Below are 18,255 nucleotides of genomic sequence, written 5' to 3' on the forward strand. Positions count from 1 at the left end.
TTTCTCTCAATTTTAAAACTAAACTGTATTTATTTGTCTTGGGTTGGGGCATGCTCACATGTGTCACAGGACACGTGTCGATATCACATACAACTGGTAGGAGTAATTTTCTCCTTCCGCTGTCTGGGTCTCAGGTCAAACTTGGGTCATCATGTTTGGTAGCAAGCACCTCTACCCCTAGACCATCTTGCAGGCCCAATATCTTACATATCTTACACAGTGTACTGTGAACTATGTTTAGCATATGAAAGAACTAATGGATATAAACACCAATCCTATTTTCAATTTCTTTCTCTTGTCTATTTGCTCTGTATAAGACTTTTAGTGGTGTTACTGAGAACACCATGAGTATTTTAAGAGAAATGCTTTCAGGTTTCCCCCATTCCTTAAAATGTGGAATGTGGTTCGTCATCAGAAGCCTTCATTGTGTTGAGGTGTGATTCTTTTATTCCTAGTTTGTTTGGTGCTTTTATTTTGAAAGGATGTTGAATTTTATAAAATGCTTTTACTGAATCTATTGAATTGATCCCTCTTTCTGTTGTGATATATTATGGTTATTAATTGGTGTGTGTTGAAACACCCTTGCAGCCCACATGATCATGGTGTGGTGGTTTGAGAAGGTATGGCTTCCATAGACTCACGTCTTTGAATGTGTAACCCATACAAGGGAGTGGCGCTATTAGAATGTGTGACCTTGTTGGAAGAAGTGTGTCATTGTGGGGGTAGGCTTTGACGTCTCCTATGTGCTCAAACTATGCCTTGTGTGACACAGTCTCCTTCTGCTGCCTGCAGATCAAGATATAGTACTCTCAGCTCCTTCTCCAGCACCATGTCTGCCTGCATGCCGCCATGTCCTGCCATGAAGATAATGGACTAGTCCTCTGAAACTGTAAGCCAGCCCCAATCTAATGGTTTCCTTTATAAGAACTGCCGGGGTCATGGTGTCTCTTCACAGCAATAAAAGCCTAAGACATGTGGTGACTGACATTTATGATGTGTTATTGAAATTGACTTGTTAGAGTTTTATTAAGAATATCTACATCTCTGCCCCCATGGACTTTTTGTTGCATCCTTGTTTGGTTTGGGCGAGAAGATGGCGCTTACCTCATAGTGTGAATTTGGCAAGTATCCTTCCCTTTCAGACTTGTGGAGGAACCGTGCAAGAACTGGCACTGGTTCTTCCTGGAAGCTTCCTTAAATCTCAGAAGTGTCCAGGGAACTAGAGGCACAGAGTATCCTGTGCCTGATAAGTCTGATCCTGACTAAACTGGTGTCCTCCCTGTGGCCTTGCCTGGGGCTCTCACACTTCACAATAATAGGTAAGAGCCCAGGGGCTTTCTCCTCTCCACAGGAAACAGACAACACATGAAGTAGCCTCCCACTCACTTCCTCATAGTCCCTCCTTCTAATTTAAGTGGCCGTCTTGTCTTTGAACTTCCCTTAGCTCAGCCAAGAAGGCCATTTGAAGTCCCAGCACTGGAAGCAGAGGCAAGAAAGGCAAGCAGATCTCTCTGAGTTCAAGGTCAGCCTGCTCTACAGAGCAAGCTCCAGAATGGACAGTCTCCAAAGCTACAAGGAAACACTGTCTTGAAAAAGAAAAGAAAAGAAAAGAAAATGAATCAGACAAATCATACCCTGCTTGGGACTCTCTCACCAAATTTGAAATGCAAACTCTGTATCCTGATACGGAGAGTCCTGGCTTTCAGTGCCTGCAGGACAGCCTTGCCCTGACTCCCACCTCAGCTGATATGGATCTCCCTGTGGTTTTCAAACTATCCTGCAGGAGATCTGATTCACAGTTTTTGTGACTGGCACAGTTTTGGACTGTGGGCCCAAGCCAGTTTCTTCCTTTCTATGAAAAGAGAAAACCCTCATATGGCTGTAATTAATAGTGAATGTGGCCGCTCTCCTTAGCACAGTCAAACCCAAGTGCGACACCTCTGCCCTGTCTTGTTCCCTGCTCTTCCCAACACCTTATGCTCCCAGGGGACAGTTAGTAAGCATTGCTCAGGGGATGACAGTCCCAGTAGCTTTCCATTTCTGCTCTGACTCCTCCTTTCTTGGCTCCCATTAATCTCCGTTCTTGCCCTCCTTGGCCCTTCTGTTGCTTGGCCACAGTGGACTAAAGAGCATGAAGAAAGGGCCTGAGAGATGATCTTTGAACACCAGCTCCAGCTCTCTGCAGGGAAACTAAAGAACACAAGCAGGAGTCAGGCTGTTAGAAACCTTCTTCAATTTCCCAGCCTCAGCCACAGAGCTGATGTCTAACTTGGAGATTTTTATACTAAGTTCCCATCTCGATGTAGCAGCTTCAGAATCCCCCCATCTCTGCCTCCTTTTGCATCTTAGTAAGCCTCTTACAGGGGTGGAAGGTTCTTGCTCTCTCCTCATGCAGGGGTGGAGGGCTCTTGTTCTCAGCTCACACAGGGCTGGAGGGTTCCTGATCTCAGGTCACACAGGGCTGGAGGGTTCTTGTTCTCTGCTCCCTCCCCATAAACTTGGGTACTTTTCAGAATAAGAACACACTGGCCCATCTTAGTAGGTTCTGAGGAGCTTCCCAGTTGGTTTTGTTTTTATCAGCCAGCCACTTCCCGTGAGTGCACGCTCCATGAGGTTATGAACTCCCAGAACCCTGAGCGTATTGATCATGACTACTGAAGAGTCCAAGAATAAGAATATAGAAATGTAGAGTCCAGAAATAATAATGTAGAAGTAAAGAAATGCAAAGTTGTAAACCTAGAGAATGAGAGCAGGCTGTCAGCAGCTTTCTCGGCAGCTTAAGGGTTAACCATTAACAGTGGCTTACTCTGCTTTATAGATAGCTCTGTTTGCAAGGCTGAAGCAGCCCTCTACAAATGGAGGTTCAGCTTTTAAATACCCCCTACCCTCCCCCCCCCCCCCCCCCCCCCCCCCCCGGCCACTGATGGCCAGCAGTTGATGTGAGCTGAGTTAACTTTTAAATGATGGGATGAACCTGACGTTTTGGTTGTGCAGTTTCCCACACCCTTCCTCACTGTGTGAAACTGGTTGTATCAGGAGAGGTGCAGAGCTTTGGTAAATACCATCAGGGAGCGCCAGGAGAAATCAATGGACTAAATACAAACACTAGTTTAACTGAAAAACTCTGTAAATGGAAATTGTAAAAAAAAAAAAAAAAAAAAAAAAAAAAAAAAGGCTGGTTGTATCTGAGTTTTACCTCGAGATTGTAAAAATTCCTTTGTTCATACCTAATGCTTGTTGCTTCTTGCTATTAAAAGGGGGAGTTCCAAAACCATCCTTTGCCATGGCCTTACAAGTCCATCCATCTCTGTCTGTTGTCTCAGCTAGCTGATAAGCTTCTTCTACCCCAGGGAGATTTATTTCTTTAATCTTTTATTTTTTTTTCCTGGAATAAAGTTTGCTTCTGGTTTAATAAACTTTGGTGGTCTGTCCCTATTGTTGCGTAACACCCCAACCACAGACCCAACAATGATCAAGTTGTGTCAACTCTTCAGGCCCTGTAACCATCAGCGTGGCCTGAGAAAACCCTCATTCAAGACACCATCCATTCAAATCTCACTTCTGCAGCTACCCAGCTTTGACTGAGCACACATCAACCTTCTCATCCTTTCACAAAAACAAAGTGAAAACATCTGACCCATCTTTAAAGCATGGAAGAGAACACAGGTCACCATTGCTTCATCTAGAAACCGGACAAGAAATATATGAGTCCTGCTTTGTTCATGAATTTCCCATGAGTGAAACTCTAGTATATTTGGCTTTTCTTGTACCTTTATTTTTCTCCAATCATGAGAATCTTGACTCCTCTCGCTGTGTTTGGGGTTAATTAGGAGAGAACAGCTGGCCTGAAAGTGAAAGGGAATCGAAGAGCAAGATCAGATGTTCTGTGTCTTTTCCCCCTCAGTGGCATTTCAGAAGGGAAATTAAGTTGAAGACAAAGAGACTGACTTTATAAGTGCTTGTTAGAGTTTTGATCCATAAGCCTCATGCCTCACGTTTCACCCTGTGTTTCTGTGAGTTTTGAGTTGCCAGGAATAAAATACTCCAAGTTAAATGCACTGAACTTTGCATTTTTTATCTATTTTTATCTATTTTATCTAAAAAATTTATCTATTTTTTAGATACTTTGGAGGTGGGGAGAAGTAATATCTCAGAGCATGACAATTAGTTACCCCAAAATAAAATTGCTCCCTGTATCTAGTTGTAATCGGAGGTAGTGCCCTGAATATTTCTAGCAAACACACAGAAGACAGAAATGAATTACACAAGACACAGCAGCCAATGAAGCTCTTACGGTGTCAGCACAGTAGGGGCTGTAGTTCCTGCTCTATCAGGGGGGAGGTAATCCACAGTGTTCACAATGTTCTCCTCATCTCAATTTTTCATAGAACAGGATGCCTCAACCACAAATCTCCCATCATGCATTACTTGGTTGCTATCTTTAGCCACCATCCATGTAAGAACCAGCCTGCAGTACAAGCTTTCCGAGTGTCCCTATGCAGGTGCATCCTCTCTTCTCACTAAATAAGAAATCACCTGGATTTTCTCACCATCACTTCCTTGCTTTTCTTTAATATTGTTCCAAAGAATTGCACTGTTGCTGACAGCCACTGTTTGATTGTCTTTGTTGGCGTGTACTGTCTGAATCACGGATCAGATTCACAGAGCAAATCTACAGCTAGCACAAGTTTTGGGGTGGGGTTGTACACCGCTATTTTGTTAAGATCTGTTAATTTTTATTTATTTACATTTTGTTTGTTTGTTTGTTTGTTGGAAAAGGATTTTAATCCAGGCTTGACCAGATATGCCATGGTTAGCCTCCTCGGCAGAAAGCTAACAATATCACAGGCCGTGAATTTTGTTGGAGAAGAAAGACATGAAAAATCATTGATTTCTTCAGCTTTCTCTAAAGCAAATTAAAAGGTAAATGTCTAAAATAGATACACTTAAAACATATGGAACTATAACCCTTTAAGGAGAGCCAGATGTAGCAGAAGCCAGGTCTGAAGACCAGTTGGAGGAAGCAGACCAGCGTGAGCCCCTTCCTGCTTGAGAAACCAGAAATGGGAAGGGTAGTGAGACTATTTAGGAATCAGTTTTGCCAATCAGCTGGCAGGCCTCAGCTGGGACCAAAGATAAGTCTGTCCCTAAACCCTGCCCTAGAACTTGGAGGCTAGGATAGTACCCAGGCTCAAGATCTATGTAGTTAAAACATGGCACGGTTCCTACCACCCAGTAAGGCACCACAGCCCCTAGCTTCAGAAAGCAGTCGTTTCTCCATCCAGGCTCTGAAGGTTCAGGACCCTGAGTGTGTACCACAGTGGCCTCCAGTCCCTGGCCCTGCCATCACCAGGCCGAACCCTCCAAGGCCTGCACCCAGTGAATGGTGCGGGCCTTGCTCTCTTCCCATGAGAAGAGGGGCTTGTAGCCAAAATGGCGCTGTGCCTTGTTGGTACGAACAGTAAAGGGGGTGCTGGCCATGGTCAGAGTGTAGGGATTCAGCAGGGGTGTGGCAGCCCCAGTGGGTGGAGCAGCCACTGCAGCAGGGCATTGAGGGTAGCCAGCAGTGCCAGCAGCCAGTAGGGCAACAATGGGTGGGTGCCTATCAGCCGAAGTCCACAGGGACCCAGAAACTCCATGCTGAAGTCTTCGAAGTTCTTGTAAGGTGATTTATCATAGCAGAAGTACACCTGGCCACCCGTGCGTGCTGCCCGCTGCTCCAGCTCTCGGGCCGCCAGCACATGCATCCAAGCCACGTTACTAACATAGACTCGAACGTGCTCCACAGAAGCTGGGATGGCCTGTGGGTCGAAGGGCGCATGTCACCAGGGGTAGCCCTCCGTGGACCTTCCTTCCATTGGCCTCCAGGACCAGTTGCTCAGCAAGGGCTTTGCTGCAAGGGTAGGGGTGCCTGTGGGCTGCCTCATATGGGGTATCTTCATTGCCCCGTAGAAGGGGTGGCCCTTGCTATTAGGTCCCACAGTGTCCATGCTGCTTGTATAGACCAGGAACTGAGTTCCAGTCTGTATACAAGCCTCAGTCACATCCTGTGTGCCCTGCACGTTCACTTTGTGGACGGTCTTTAGACTGGGCTTCCCAAACACATCCACCAGCCCAGCTGTGTAAAAAGACCGCATGAGATCCAGCCACGGCAGCTGCCACCTCGTGGGCCTGAGTCCAGCCCGGAACTGAGGTGCAGGTCAAAGACACACAGCTGGCAGAGCCTGGGTTCCCGCTCCAGCAGCATTCAAACAATATGATCCCCAGGAAGCCACAGCCACCTGTGACTAGGTATACCAGTGTGGGCACCTGTGCAGATTCTACCATGCCCAGTTGTAACAAGTCCCAGGGAGTCCAAACTGGCCACTGAGAGAGGTTGTGTCCTGGGCTGGTGGGAGAGCTAACCGCACACGGGCTTCCTCCCTTCTGCTTGCTCCTCCTCCATTTATTTTTATTTTATGTGTAGAGTGTTTTGCCTCCCTGTGTATGCATATCATGTGCATGCTCAGTGTCCACAGAGGCCAGAAGAGGGTGTCCGATCCTGGAACGGGAGTTACAGATGGTTGTGAGCTACTGTGTGAGCGCTGGGAACTGAACCAGGGTCCTCTGCCGGAGCAGCGGTGCTCTGAAGTGCTGAGTCCTCTCTCAGTCCCAGTGTCCTCTTACTGGATGGGCAGCTTTATACTCACAGAGGATGACTTGTGTAATTAATGGAGACAACCAAGCAGGTGATTCAAGACCCAAAATGCAAGGTTTGCCTTTTGCATCTAAGCAGCTAATTTCCAAATGTGCACTGTACTTTGAGAGTCAGCAACCAAAAATTAACCTTTGCAAATGTTTAAACCATTCATTTCAAAACACTGATGACTCTATATGCATCTCTCCGGGCCTCAGGCCAGGGTATCCTTTGAGGTTTGCCTGCTTTAGTTGTAGTTAAATTTGTCGAAGCACTCGGTTCATGAACAACATTTTTTGGAAAGGAACTGTAACTACTTCTATGATAGTTCTCTGATAGTTTTTTTGAATCACTGACAAAAATAAATCACATGAAAATATTCAAATTGAATTTGTGGTGAAGCCAAAGGCCAGAAATACCACCAGGGATATGTGCCCACCCCCTGCAGGAGACCCTGTCCTTCATTTTCTCTGCCTTCCTTTCCCTGTTAGTATCCTATTCCCCTAGGCAGTTTTACTTTTATATTATCTATCTATCTATCTATCTATCTATCTATCTATCTATCTATCATTTATCTATACATACATACATACATATACGTGTGTGTGTGTGTGTGTGTGTGTGTGTACACACACTAAAATCTAGGAGCCACAGATGAGAGAAAAATATGATACTTCTCTTTCTGAAATTGGTTTAACCATTTTCTTACTCCTAAAGAGACATTTTAATTCATTACTATTATCTCTAATCAAATATTACAAGAAGTTGCTAGATGGCTGCCAACAAGACAACGTCGTTAACCTACAGAGAATTCAGAGCACGGATATGGAAGAAAGTTTTCAGCAATTAATCGGGGAGAAAAGAATCATGAGAAGGGGAAGACAAGGTTAGAAGTGGAATATTCTCACTATACAATACGAATATGAAAGGATAAAAATGAAAACAGAGATTTTAAAGACCAATTCCACAAAGCCTTACTTTTCCAGGAGGGTAAACATGTATAAAACAAGCAGAAACCAGAGTTAATTAAATTCTGTAAAAGTAGGAAAATGAGAGGACCCACCTCCCAATACTGTGAATCAGGAACAGGTGACTCAAGACAGAGACTTCCAGAGGAGGAGAAGGAACTGCTGGCAGACAGCATGATCAATGCGAGTGTTCAGAGGCTGAACAATATGACTCAAAGTCTCTGGGATCCATCTGGGAGAGTTATTTGGATCACATAATGTACCGGACAGTTTATTTTTAAAATCCATTAGTACAACAATTATGCCTTTTTAGAAGGCTGAAGAAAGGGTACAATGCCAACATTAAATGAACGAAAAGGCCAGTACATATGTGAGGACGTGTGATAAGAACAGTACATACATGAGGACGTATGATAAGACCAGTACATACGTGAGGACATGTGATAAGAACAGTACATACGTGAGGACATGTGATAAGAACAGTACATACATGAGGATGTGTGATAAGACCAGTACATATGTGAAGACATGTGATAAGAACAGTACATACGTGAGGATGTGTGATAAGACCAGTACATACGTGAGGATGTGTGATAAGACCAGTACATACGTGAGGATATGGGATAAGACGTACATTCGTGAGGACATATGATAAGACCAGTATATACGTCAGGATGTGTGATAAACAAATAAGATGCTGCTTGTGGACTAGACATTCTACCCATGTGCAGAAAATCTAGAGTAAGATGAACAAATCCATGGTTTAAAAACTCCTATCTGAAGATAAAACGTACAGAGAAGTGAATTTATGTGCAAGCATGTTCTCTCAGGCTGTAGGTAATTTGGTGTGTGTGAGATGAAGATTCATGAGAAGCATACTTGCGAGGGCCTGTGCTCGTCAAGAAGTTCTCTTCCATTAGCAAGCCAGGAGTCAACCAAATAGAAGAGGGAGCATTTGATTTCTAAAAATTTGGGGTACAGTTAACACAATTTCGAGAGATGGTTGTGTTATCAATATATGGTAGTTTGCATTTAAAAGTATCATTTTCATGCAAAAAATCCTTGAAGGAAAACAAATAGAAGTATGCTAATTTATTCATTATATGGAACCCAATTTACTCAGCTGTTTTCTAGAGGGTTCAGGACAAGGCCATGCCTATAATTACAAAGGAACAGAAGTTCAAGTCCCCTTCAGGGGTACAGATAGCATCTCTCAGTGACTTAAGATATTCTCAGTTTAGCCCTCGGTTGTCATGGAGAACCCCTGGTTGAAGGGATTTAGCTTAGCAAACATTTGAAGGTTTTCCACCTGCCTTATAACCAATGCATGGTAGGAGAGGTAACAGCAGTTGCACCGCCCAAATGTAACATAAAAACCAATCAAAGCAAAGCCCGGACCCCGTGGAGCCTAGGGAAGATGGCGGGACAGAAGCTGCCTCCGTGTGGCCAGTGGAGAAATGTCAGGACAAGAAACAACAGACTCTGCACAGGACAGGAGCTTCAGAGCTCACCAAGGCGATCACAGAACATCGGAAGAGAAGTGCAGAGAAAAATGTAGGTGTCGCGGGGTGGTGATGACACCCGGCGCCTTTAATCCCAGCACTCAGAGGCAGGCAGATCTTTGGGGTCTGAAGCCAGCCTAGTCTACAGAGTTAGTTCCAGCACAACCAGGGCTACACAGAAAAACCCCGTCTCGAAAACAAACAAACAAACAAACAAGAAGGAGGGTATCTCACTAAAAAGAAGCCAAAGGGAGGCAGGAGGCTGAGAGGCTGCATTGCAAAGGTGTTCCAGACAGTCCTGCTGAAAAGTGACCCTCGGGACAGCTCCAGCCCTCACAAGCCTCCTGTACAGATGGCGATTGATTGGGGGAGCTGGAGAGATTCCCCTAGATGGCTGCCCAACAGTGAAGAGGAATTCCATCATGTTACTCCTGGTCACCATCTTGATAAGGTTGTATTTTGTCAAACAAAGCGTCCCTAGGAGCCTGACATGTGGAAAGAGCCACAAGTCAGCAAGCCAGAATCTAACCTGCTGCAAGCCCAGGGAGAGAGACCTCCTGGGGAGGCAGCTGTGGCAAGCAGAAGTGCCAGACACCGACAAGCCAAAAGGGAGCAGGTGGCGGGACACCCTGTTCAGTCTTTACAAATAACACTAACACAGACACCCCTCACACTGCTCCACACATCAGAAACGGAAAGAACACACAACAACTCCTCCTACAAAGCTGGCATTACCGTAGTGCCAAAACAGGATAAGAACATAACACACAAAACTAGAGACTAATTTCCATCACAAACATTGTCTTAATTAGGGTTGCTATTGCTATGAAGAGACACCATGGCCACGGCAATCCTTATAAAAGAGAAAATTGGATTGGGGTGGTTCACGTTCCCATCATGGTGCAACACAGACATGGCGCTGGAGCTGAGAGTCCTATACCTCCATAGGCAGGCAATAGGATGTGGTTTCAAGTGGCTTAAGTATATATGGAACCTCACAACCCGCCTCCACAGCGACTCACTTCCTCCAACAAGGTCACACTTCTTCAGCAAGGCCACACCTCCTAATGGTGTCGCTCTTCTGGGGAGCATCTGCTTTCAAACCATCACAAACATAAATATAAAAATTCTGAATAAAGTTTTTAAACACCAGGCAAGTTGAGATAAGTCAGCAGGTAGAAGTGCTTGCCATGGGAGCCTGAAGGCTCGAGGCTGATCCCCAGAGCCAACAAAAAGGTAGGAGAATGTTCTCCACAAAGTTTCCCAATGACCTCCACACATGTGACAAGGCATGCACACACACACACACACACACACACATACAAACATGCATGCGCTCAGACAATAATAAAGGGTTTTTATTAAAGTTTTCAAAATTTCTTTTAAATTAAATTTGAGAACCAAGATGGTTTCATTTCAGGAGTTCAAGGTAGTTCAACATACGAAAACTTATAAGTAAAATCCAGGTCAGGGACAATCAGAAGTACTGATCATCTCAGTTGATGGAGAAAAGGCCAGGACAAAGTTCGCCATCCCTGTATGAGATAAGCATTAAGAAAACTAGGAAAGACTAAACAGATCTCGACATAGCGAAGGCCAGACCAAAGAAACCAAGAACCAACATCCGAACTCTGAATGAAGACAGGGCACCCACTCTTCTATCCGTGCTCAGTGCAGCTCTGGAAGCCTTAACTAGAGCTGTAAAACAGGAGAAAGAACAGAAAGAAATACAAAAAGGAGAGGAAGAAGTCAAAGACTCCCTGATTGCTGGAAACATGATCCGATATTTCAAAGACATTCAGGCCTCCACCAGCAAATCTTTGACCTCACATTAAGCAAAGTAGCAGGATACAAAACCAATATGCAAAAATCAGTAGCTTTTCTATAGATCACAAAAGAACTTTCCAAGAATGGAATCAGGAATAAAAAAAACTAATGCGTAATGGCTTTTAAAAGATAGTAAAATACGACTCCATCATGGTGGTGCACATCTTTGATCCCAGAACTTGAGAGGCAGAGGCAGGCGGATCTCTGTGAGATCGAGGCCAACCTCGTCAACAGAGAGAGATCTAGGCCAGACAGAGTTACATGGTAAGACTCTGTCTCAAAAAAACAATTATAATAATAAATAAGCACATAAAATTAAATGCCTACAAAAAATCTAACCAAGGGGTAAAGAACTTCTACAATGAAAATGTTAAAACATTGAGGAAGACACTCGCAGACAGGGCTGCCTGCCAACCTCGTAGATTGGCAAAGCTGATGCTGTCAAAATGACTGTATCACCAAATCTATAGGTTCAATATAATCCCCATTGAACTCCAATGGCACCTTCACAGACCGAGATGAAATAATCCTAAAGTACATAATAAACTAAAACAAAAGCATTGCTAAGCAGAGAGCATTAACGGTGGGAGTATCACAATACTGGATCTTAAATTATACTACAGAGTCATAACAGCAAAATCTGCCTAGGACGGGCACAAAACAGATGTGGATCTTAAATTATACTACAGAGTCACATCAACAAACGCTTCCTAGGACTGGTACAAACCAGATGTGTGCAGCAATGGGACAGAGAACTAAACTGGCTACAGTCACCTGAGTTCAGGGAGACATGTCAAAAACATGGGTGAGAGGAGAAAAGACAGCCTCTTCAACCAATGAGTTCTGCAAAAACTGTAGACTAAGGAAAGCAGGCCCATGGCTCTCGCCCTGTTCCAAAACCTATTCAAACACCTTAGAAATACCTCCAAAGACCGGAAACTCTGAGACTGCTACAAAAGACATCGGTAAAACACTTCAAATATAGGCATAGAAACGAGTACCATAGCATGAGAAAGAGTCCCAAAAATGGAAACATGAGATTATAAGAAATTAAAAAATTCTTATAATAATGTGATTCTTCACATCAAGGGAAAGCAATCCCCAGAGTAAAGACTACCTGCAGGGCAGGAAAAAAACGCTCACCGAGTATTCATCAGACCAGAAGGAAATATGCAATATATCTATATCCAGATAGATAGATAGATAGATAGATAGATAGATAGATAGATAGATAGATAGATAGATTTACAAGACTGCAAACACCAGGAGCCCCCAAATCATCTCATCACTACATGCACTGATGGACTGAACAGACAGGTCTAAAGAGAAGAGATAATTCAAACAGTCCATAAGTATTTGAAAAAGAGCAACACTCTTAGCTGTCAGGAAAATGGGAGTTAAAACTCACTGAACTCTCCCTGCCAGCAGACGGCTTTCATCAAGGAAAGCAACACCAACAAATGCCGGAGAGAACACATTTAACAACACAGTAGCGGGAATATAAATTGGGGTGTCCATATACAAGCCAGTGTAAAGGTTCCTCAAAAATAAGCCTAGCATATGACTCAGCTAAACCACTCTTGGGTATTTACCCAAGGACTAGCTGGTCTACATACCACGGAAACAGCACTTGTATACTGCCGCACTCCTCACTGAACCAGCCTAAACATCCATAGCAGGCAGATAAATAAAATATAGTACATGCACAAAAGGATAATTTTGGCCATCAGGAGAAATGAAAGTATAACATTTTCAAGACTCTCAAGGCAACTACAGATTATTACATCGAATAAGATAAGCCAAACTCAGACAAACAAATATCACACATTTTCTCTTACATGCAAAGTTTCAAATGAAATTTTTAGGTTTGTATTTGCACCCATGTACATGAAGGCCATGAAACTAGGAACAGGACCTGAGAGACGAAGTCCTAAGCGGTGAAGGGAGGGAATCCATAGGTCACAAAAGCAGATAGGAGGCCTAGTAATACCTGAGAGGAAGAAAGGACCACAGAGAGGAGGGCAGAGCAAATGGGTGAGGACCACGGGGGAGGGGTGTGTGTAAGAACAAAGTATAATCATGCATCTGTGTGGAAATGCCATAGCAAAACCCTGTCATTTATTTGTCTAAATTGGTTTGAAAAGTACAGCCTACCTTCATCCAATTAAGTCTAAAGACAACAATGTGGATAAGTAATGTCGCCCTCTGTGGTCTGAGCACATCTCCGCCTCTCAAATCCAAGGACTGAATAATTTTAACATGTCATTTGGTTTCCTGTTGGGTATAACTCCTGTTACTCGTGTGTTTATGCTACTCCGTCATACAGAAAACAGGTCGTAGAACATAAAAACTAACTGAGGAAGTATGGACCTGTCAAGGGCTTGTGAAAGGAAGTTAACAGAAGGAACAGCCCCTTCTTCCGTTTAGCCTACCAGGAAGAACTGGCCATTCCACTTAGCCTGCCAGGCAGGCTTCAGATTAGGACGTCAGGCATACACAAAAATTGGAATCCAGTGCCAAATTACAACTTACCTTGGGCTCTCTTTAGCGCCATAGTAGTCATTCCTTGCTCCTCTCTGTTTTTCTCTTACCTAACATGCTGTGGTTAACAGATAAAAACCTTTAGAAATGTACTAACTTAACAAAAATCACAGCTCCCACCAACCAAAAGGCTCCTCACACCATCAGGCAGCATCTATGGCCTCTAGCAAGATTCCCCTGCTTTACTGTAATCCTCCGACGTACTATTTCAGACTATTTGAAAAGTGACTTTCTTTGTTACATTACTATAAATAAAAAAATTCATGAAACTGTTACCGCATTGAAACATAGACTTTTGGGGTAACATAACCTATGCCCCCTGGGCATGGTCTCTCATATTTGGATCCAGAATAAACTATCTCCTATCCTATTGAGATGAGAGCTGTTTTTGCACCAACAATCTGATTGAAACAGAGGTGAAGTGAAAATATCCTATTCAAATGTTTCAGCCTGTATGCTTTGCTTATCCTGGGGGATGCCCTGCAGGATCTTTACTGGGAGCTAGTCTAACTGAGAGAAATGGTCCAGCAACTCTGCACGATGCTCTACTCATAGATGGAGTATGGTCCAGTCTGTCGCAGCATCTCCCAAAGCTCCCACAGTAGTGGGAAATGATAAACACAGGATGAGAGGGAGCCATGCCAGCTATGCAGCTATGCAGCTGTGCAGGTGTGCAGCATGGCCCTACCTGGTCACACACACACACACACACACACACACCTGAAAGTCAGCCTGAGGGTCATGACATTCCTGGGCTATGCCCAATTCTTCAGGAAAGCACGGGTAAGAGTTTTCAAAGATAGGATGCCAAGGAACGTGTCCCACCTCCTTCTTGACCTATATTCTAGTCCACTTGGTAGTAAAGTGCTTACCCAGAATCCTTTGTAGGCTAGCTAAGAGTCTCTGCAAACCCATGTCCTGAAATAGTGGAACAGCAGCACAGGCAGCATGGATTACCACGGCTCTGCTAAGGTAGGCGCTGCAAACTGACTGGGTAACTTGACAAAAGGCAACGTGGCTATAACCTCGGGATCCTTCCACACTGTTTCCCTTTAATCCTTGCAGAAAGATGTCTGCAGTTATAGGACTGAGCATGAAGGTCTGGGTGCACAGCCACCCTCCCCTCTAACTACATGATGTCAACAAGACACTGACCAGGCCCAAGTATTCCTCCCTAGAAAAGGGAATCCCTCTCTCACTCAGAACTCACAGATGTGCTGCGAGTTCATTATTTTTCTGCGAGAAGCCATTATTTTCACTATTTTGAACTGATTTATGAGAAATTAAACTGTAGAGTATGTAGAAAAATAACAAGGTGGTGGTGGCACATGCCTTTAATCCAACTTGGTGGGGGCAGAGTCAGGTGGATCAGAGTGAGTTCCAGGACAGCTAGGACTATGTAGAGAAACCCTGTCTGAAAAAAAAAAAAAACCACCACACACATGCACTCACAACACACCTGGTATGTGTGATACTAATATACATTTATATTAGTACATACATACATACATATATATATATATGCCGCATATATTATTGAGAATATTTCCTCAGATAAATAGCAAATTAAGTAAGTGTCATGTGTATATATGTATCTGTAAGCTTTCCTCCAACTAATTGCAATAGTATTAATTTTTCATATGCGTTAAAATGCTAAAGACATACCTTAATGTATTTGGATTTGTCTATTTCGCGACAAAATGCTGGAGTTTTGTTTCTTTCTGGGTAACTTTGACTCTTCTTGAGTTAGAGATTATCAACACCAGTTTTCCCCACAAGATGAAGAAAGAGATCTTCACATGTTTTCCCTTTTCCTTCTTACCCTCCAGCCAGACCCAGAACCTCCATCCAGCGCTATTTTCCAGAACAAGACTCCATTCTGTGCCCCAAAGCAAAGGACTTATCAAACGCCCTACCTGCCTACAGTTCACTGGAATAAGAATCAAACCACATCTCCACCAAAAGCATGCATGAGGATGAAATATGTTGATAAACATCAATTTCAGATATGAAAACATTCTCAACATGGGAGAAAAAGTAAGGGCTGGACCTTGTCCTCTGTCTCATTGCTCTGGCCCTACGTGAGTGGCAACAGTTTCAGACCAACTTCTAAAGAGAAGTTAGTAGACCACAATTTAAGGTCACAAAATGACACTCGCGGCTAATGTCTTCAGTAACTGCAGTTCGAGTTCACCGAAACATGAGCATCTGCTTCCTTCTGACTCAGGGAGGGCGCTACTTTAAACACGCTCTGCTCCTGAATCCCCATCTCCCAAATGTTTGCACCATCTGCAAATTCTGTGCACACTTGGCTTCAGTGACCAAGACTAGCAATGTGCTACGCAAACAGGCATCGATGTGCAAATTATCGAAGAACAACTCCCTTTACCGTGTCTAAAAGAGACTGAAACACGGACGTCATGCAGAATACCTTGCTACTCATAGTAAATTAAATCCGTGTAATTAAAGCAGTGTGTTGCTAGCACCGGAATGCGCAGATGGCAAATGGAGCAGGTTGAAAGGCCTGCTGCTCTCTATGTGCTAAAGAGGAATGCTCACACAAGGAAAGGAACAGAACAAAGTGGACACATCTTGTAGCCATTACACCTACAGTTCTAGGCTGGGTAGCGAAGCGGGCAGTGCTTCCCGCCCGCCGTGCATCCCAACTAGCAGGCTTTTCCCCCCCTCACAACTCTGTGGTCACATGACCCGAGTTGAGCCACTCCCAGGGAATGGGAGTGAAACCATCAATACAAGCAAGGAGGATGCTTCTGCCTGAGTCTCACGGGCAAAGGCTGGATACTAGAGAAAAACCCGGAATAAAAACCTTTCCCCTTCCGCGGGAACAAGCAGGGAGCTGCGGTTGGCTCGGCAAGCCTCTGCATCTGCAACACCAGAGTTGCCAACCGTGCAGAAATACCAGGCAGCAGGATCCTGCAGGAAGCTCAGAACAATGAGCATATGACACAGACAATGTTTTATGGCACGGATTCTCAACTATCACCAAATGCTGACGTCAATAACCAGATAGCCAGATAGAAGTCTTATGGTATTGTCCTAACCATGTCTTAAGTATTTTGCTTTTTACTGATCTCTATAGAAACTGCTTCAGCGCAGATGATAGCAGAATAGACCATGTGTGTTTTCCCATCCAGCCTGCTTTCCTTGTTGCTGTCGTTGTCTGTCCTCTTCACTTTGGACCTGGACCAATCTTTGCCCTAAAATTCCCGTAGTTGTTGCTGGAATGGTTCCAGGGGTTCAGGAATGGTTCCAGGGGTTCCTCTAAATGGCATGAATCAGTCCCACCTTCCCTTCATGCATGCAGAAAGACAGTCACATGCAGGAGTTGACTGAAGGAAAGAAAAGCATCATTTTTTTATTGTGTCTCCTAGGTTATATATGAATACACAACTTTTTCTGAGTTCTGGTTACTAGCAGAATTTTGTCACTGGCTTACTCCTAAGCTTTTCTGCCAAAAAAAAAAAAGTAATAAAGGGTGAAAGGGTGTGTTTTTATTTATCAGGAATGAACAGTCCCAGGGTAGAGTGGGGTGAAGAGAAAAGGCTCTTGAAGAAGACCTAGGGTTAGGGCCAGCATGGGCGACAGCCTGAGCTACATGGTGAGTTTGAAGCTACCCAAGCCTATACAGGAAGGGAAGGGGAGAAACAAGAGGCATAGGAAGGGAGGAGGCTGGAGAGGGTTAACCCATGCAGTCTTGCTGAAAGAGCCGCCGATGACTGAGTACTGTGTCTATACCTGCCAGAAGATGAGAGCTGCGGTCTTTTGTTACGGAGAAGGAAAGCTACAGCTCATAAAGATTAGATAACTTGTTGAAGATCGCTCCGCTGGGCAGTTTCAGGTTTGGGTTCAAATTTAAGGGACCCAGATTCACAGCTCGCGTGCATTCTTCCTCAAAACCCCTGGTCCCACTCTGTAGTGCACACTGCTTAGAGTGCAACTTCCTCCCCGAGTCTGGGTCTTACTCAGGGTTTCTGTTGCTGCAGAGAAACACCATGACCAAAAAGCAAGTTGGGGAGGAAAGGGTTTACTTAGCTTACACTTCAGCATTGCTGTTCATCACTGAAGGAAGCCAGGACAGAAACTCAAACAGGGCAGGACGCCAGAGGCAGGAGCTAATGAAGAGGCCATGGAGGGGTGCTGCTTACTGGTTTGCCTCCCGTGGCTTGCTCAACCCACCTTCTTATGCCAGGACCAGCAGCCCAGGGAAAGAACCATTTACCATGGGCTGGGCCCTCCCCATTGATCACTAAATGAGAAAATGCCTTACAGCTGAATCTCAAGGAGGCATTTCCTCAGCTGAGGCTCCTTCCTCTGGTGACTCTGGCTTGTGTCAAGTTGACACACAAAACCAGTCAGTACACGATGCTCGTCAGTTTTTCTTCTCTCTTAAAAGAGGTAGATTCACCAAACAAGAGAGATTTCTTGTAAAGACTTAGCTCCTGAGATGTTGGAACTCAGAAGCTAAAGTGTGTAAGGAAAGCCAGCAGGGACACAATAAGAGCTCGTGCCGCCATCTTGAACACCAGTCCATTAGGGCAGCATCTGGGGAAAGTGGCGTAATTTCCATGTCTCCTTGAGAATGACTTCAACTTCAGCAAACCTCAGCCTTTTCTCAAAAGTCTGTCAGCTGATTGTCTGAGATCCAACCACATCATGGAGGATAATCTTCTTTACCCAAATATGATGATTCAAATGTTAGTCATATCTAAAAATTACCTTC

General features: G+C 44.2%; 1 protein-coding gene and 1 pseudogene across 1 annotated transcript in view; both read right to left on the bottom strand.

Moving 5' to 3' along the window:
• Akain1 (A-kinase anchor inhibitor 1) overlaps positions 1-18,255 on the bottom strand; it is a 56,281-nt gene that overhangs the window by 15,842 nt on the left and 22,184 nt on the right. The window lies entirely within an intron of this gene.
• On the bottom strand, positions 5,315-6,327 carry LOC125401375 (3 beta-hydroxysteroid dehydrogenase type 7-like; annotated as a pseudogene).

Source organism: Myodes glareolus, chromosome 27 (assembly GCF_982192425.1).
Source record: "Myodes glareolus chromosome 27, mMyoGla1.1, whole genome shotgun sequence".
Classification (NCBI taxonomy): Eukaryota; Metazoa; Chordata; class Mammalia; order Rodentia; family Cricetidae; genus Myodes; species Myodes glareolus.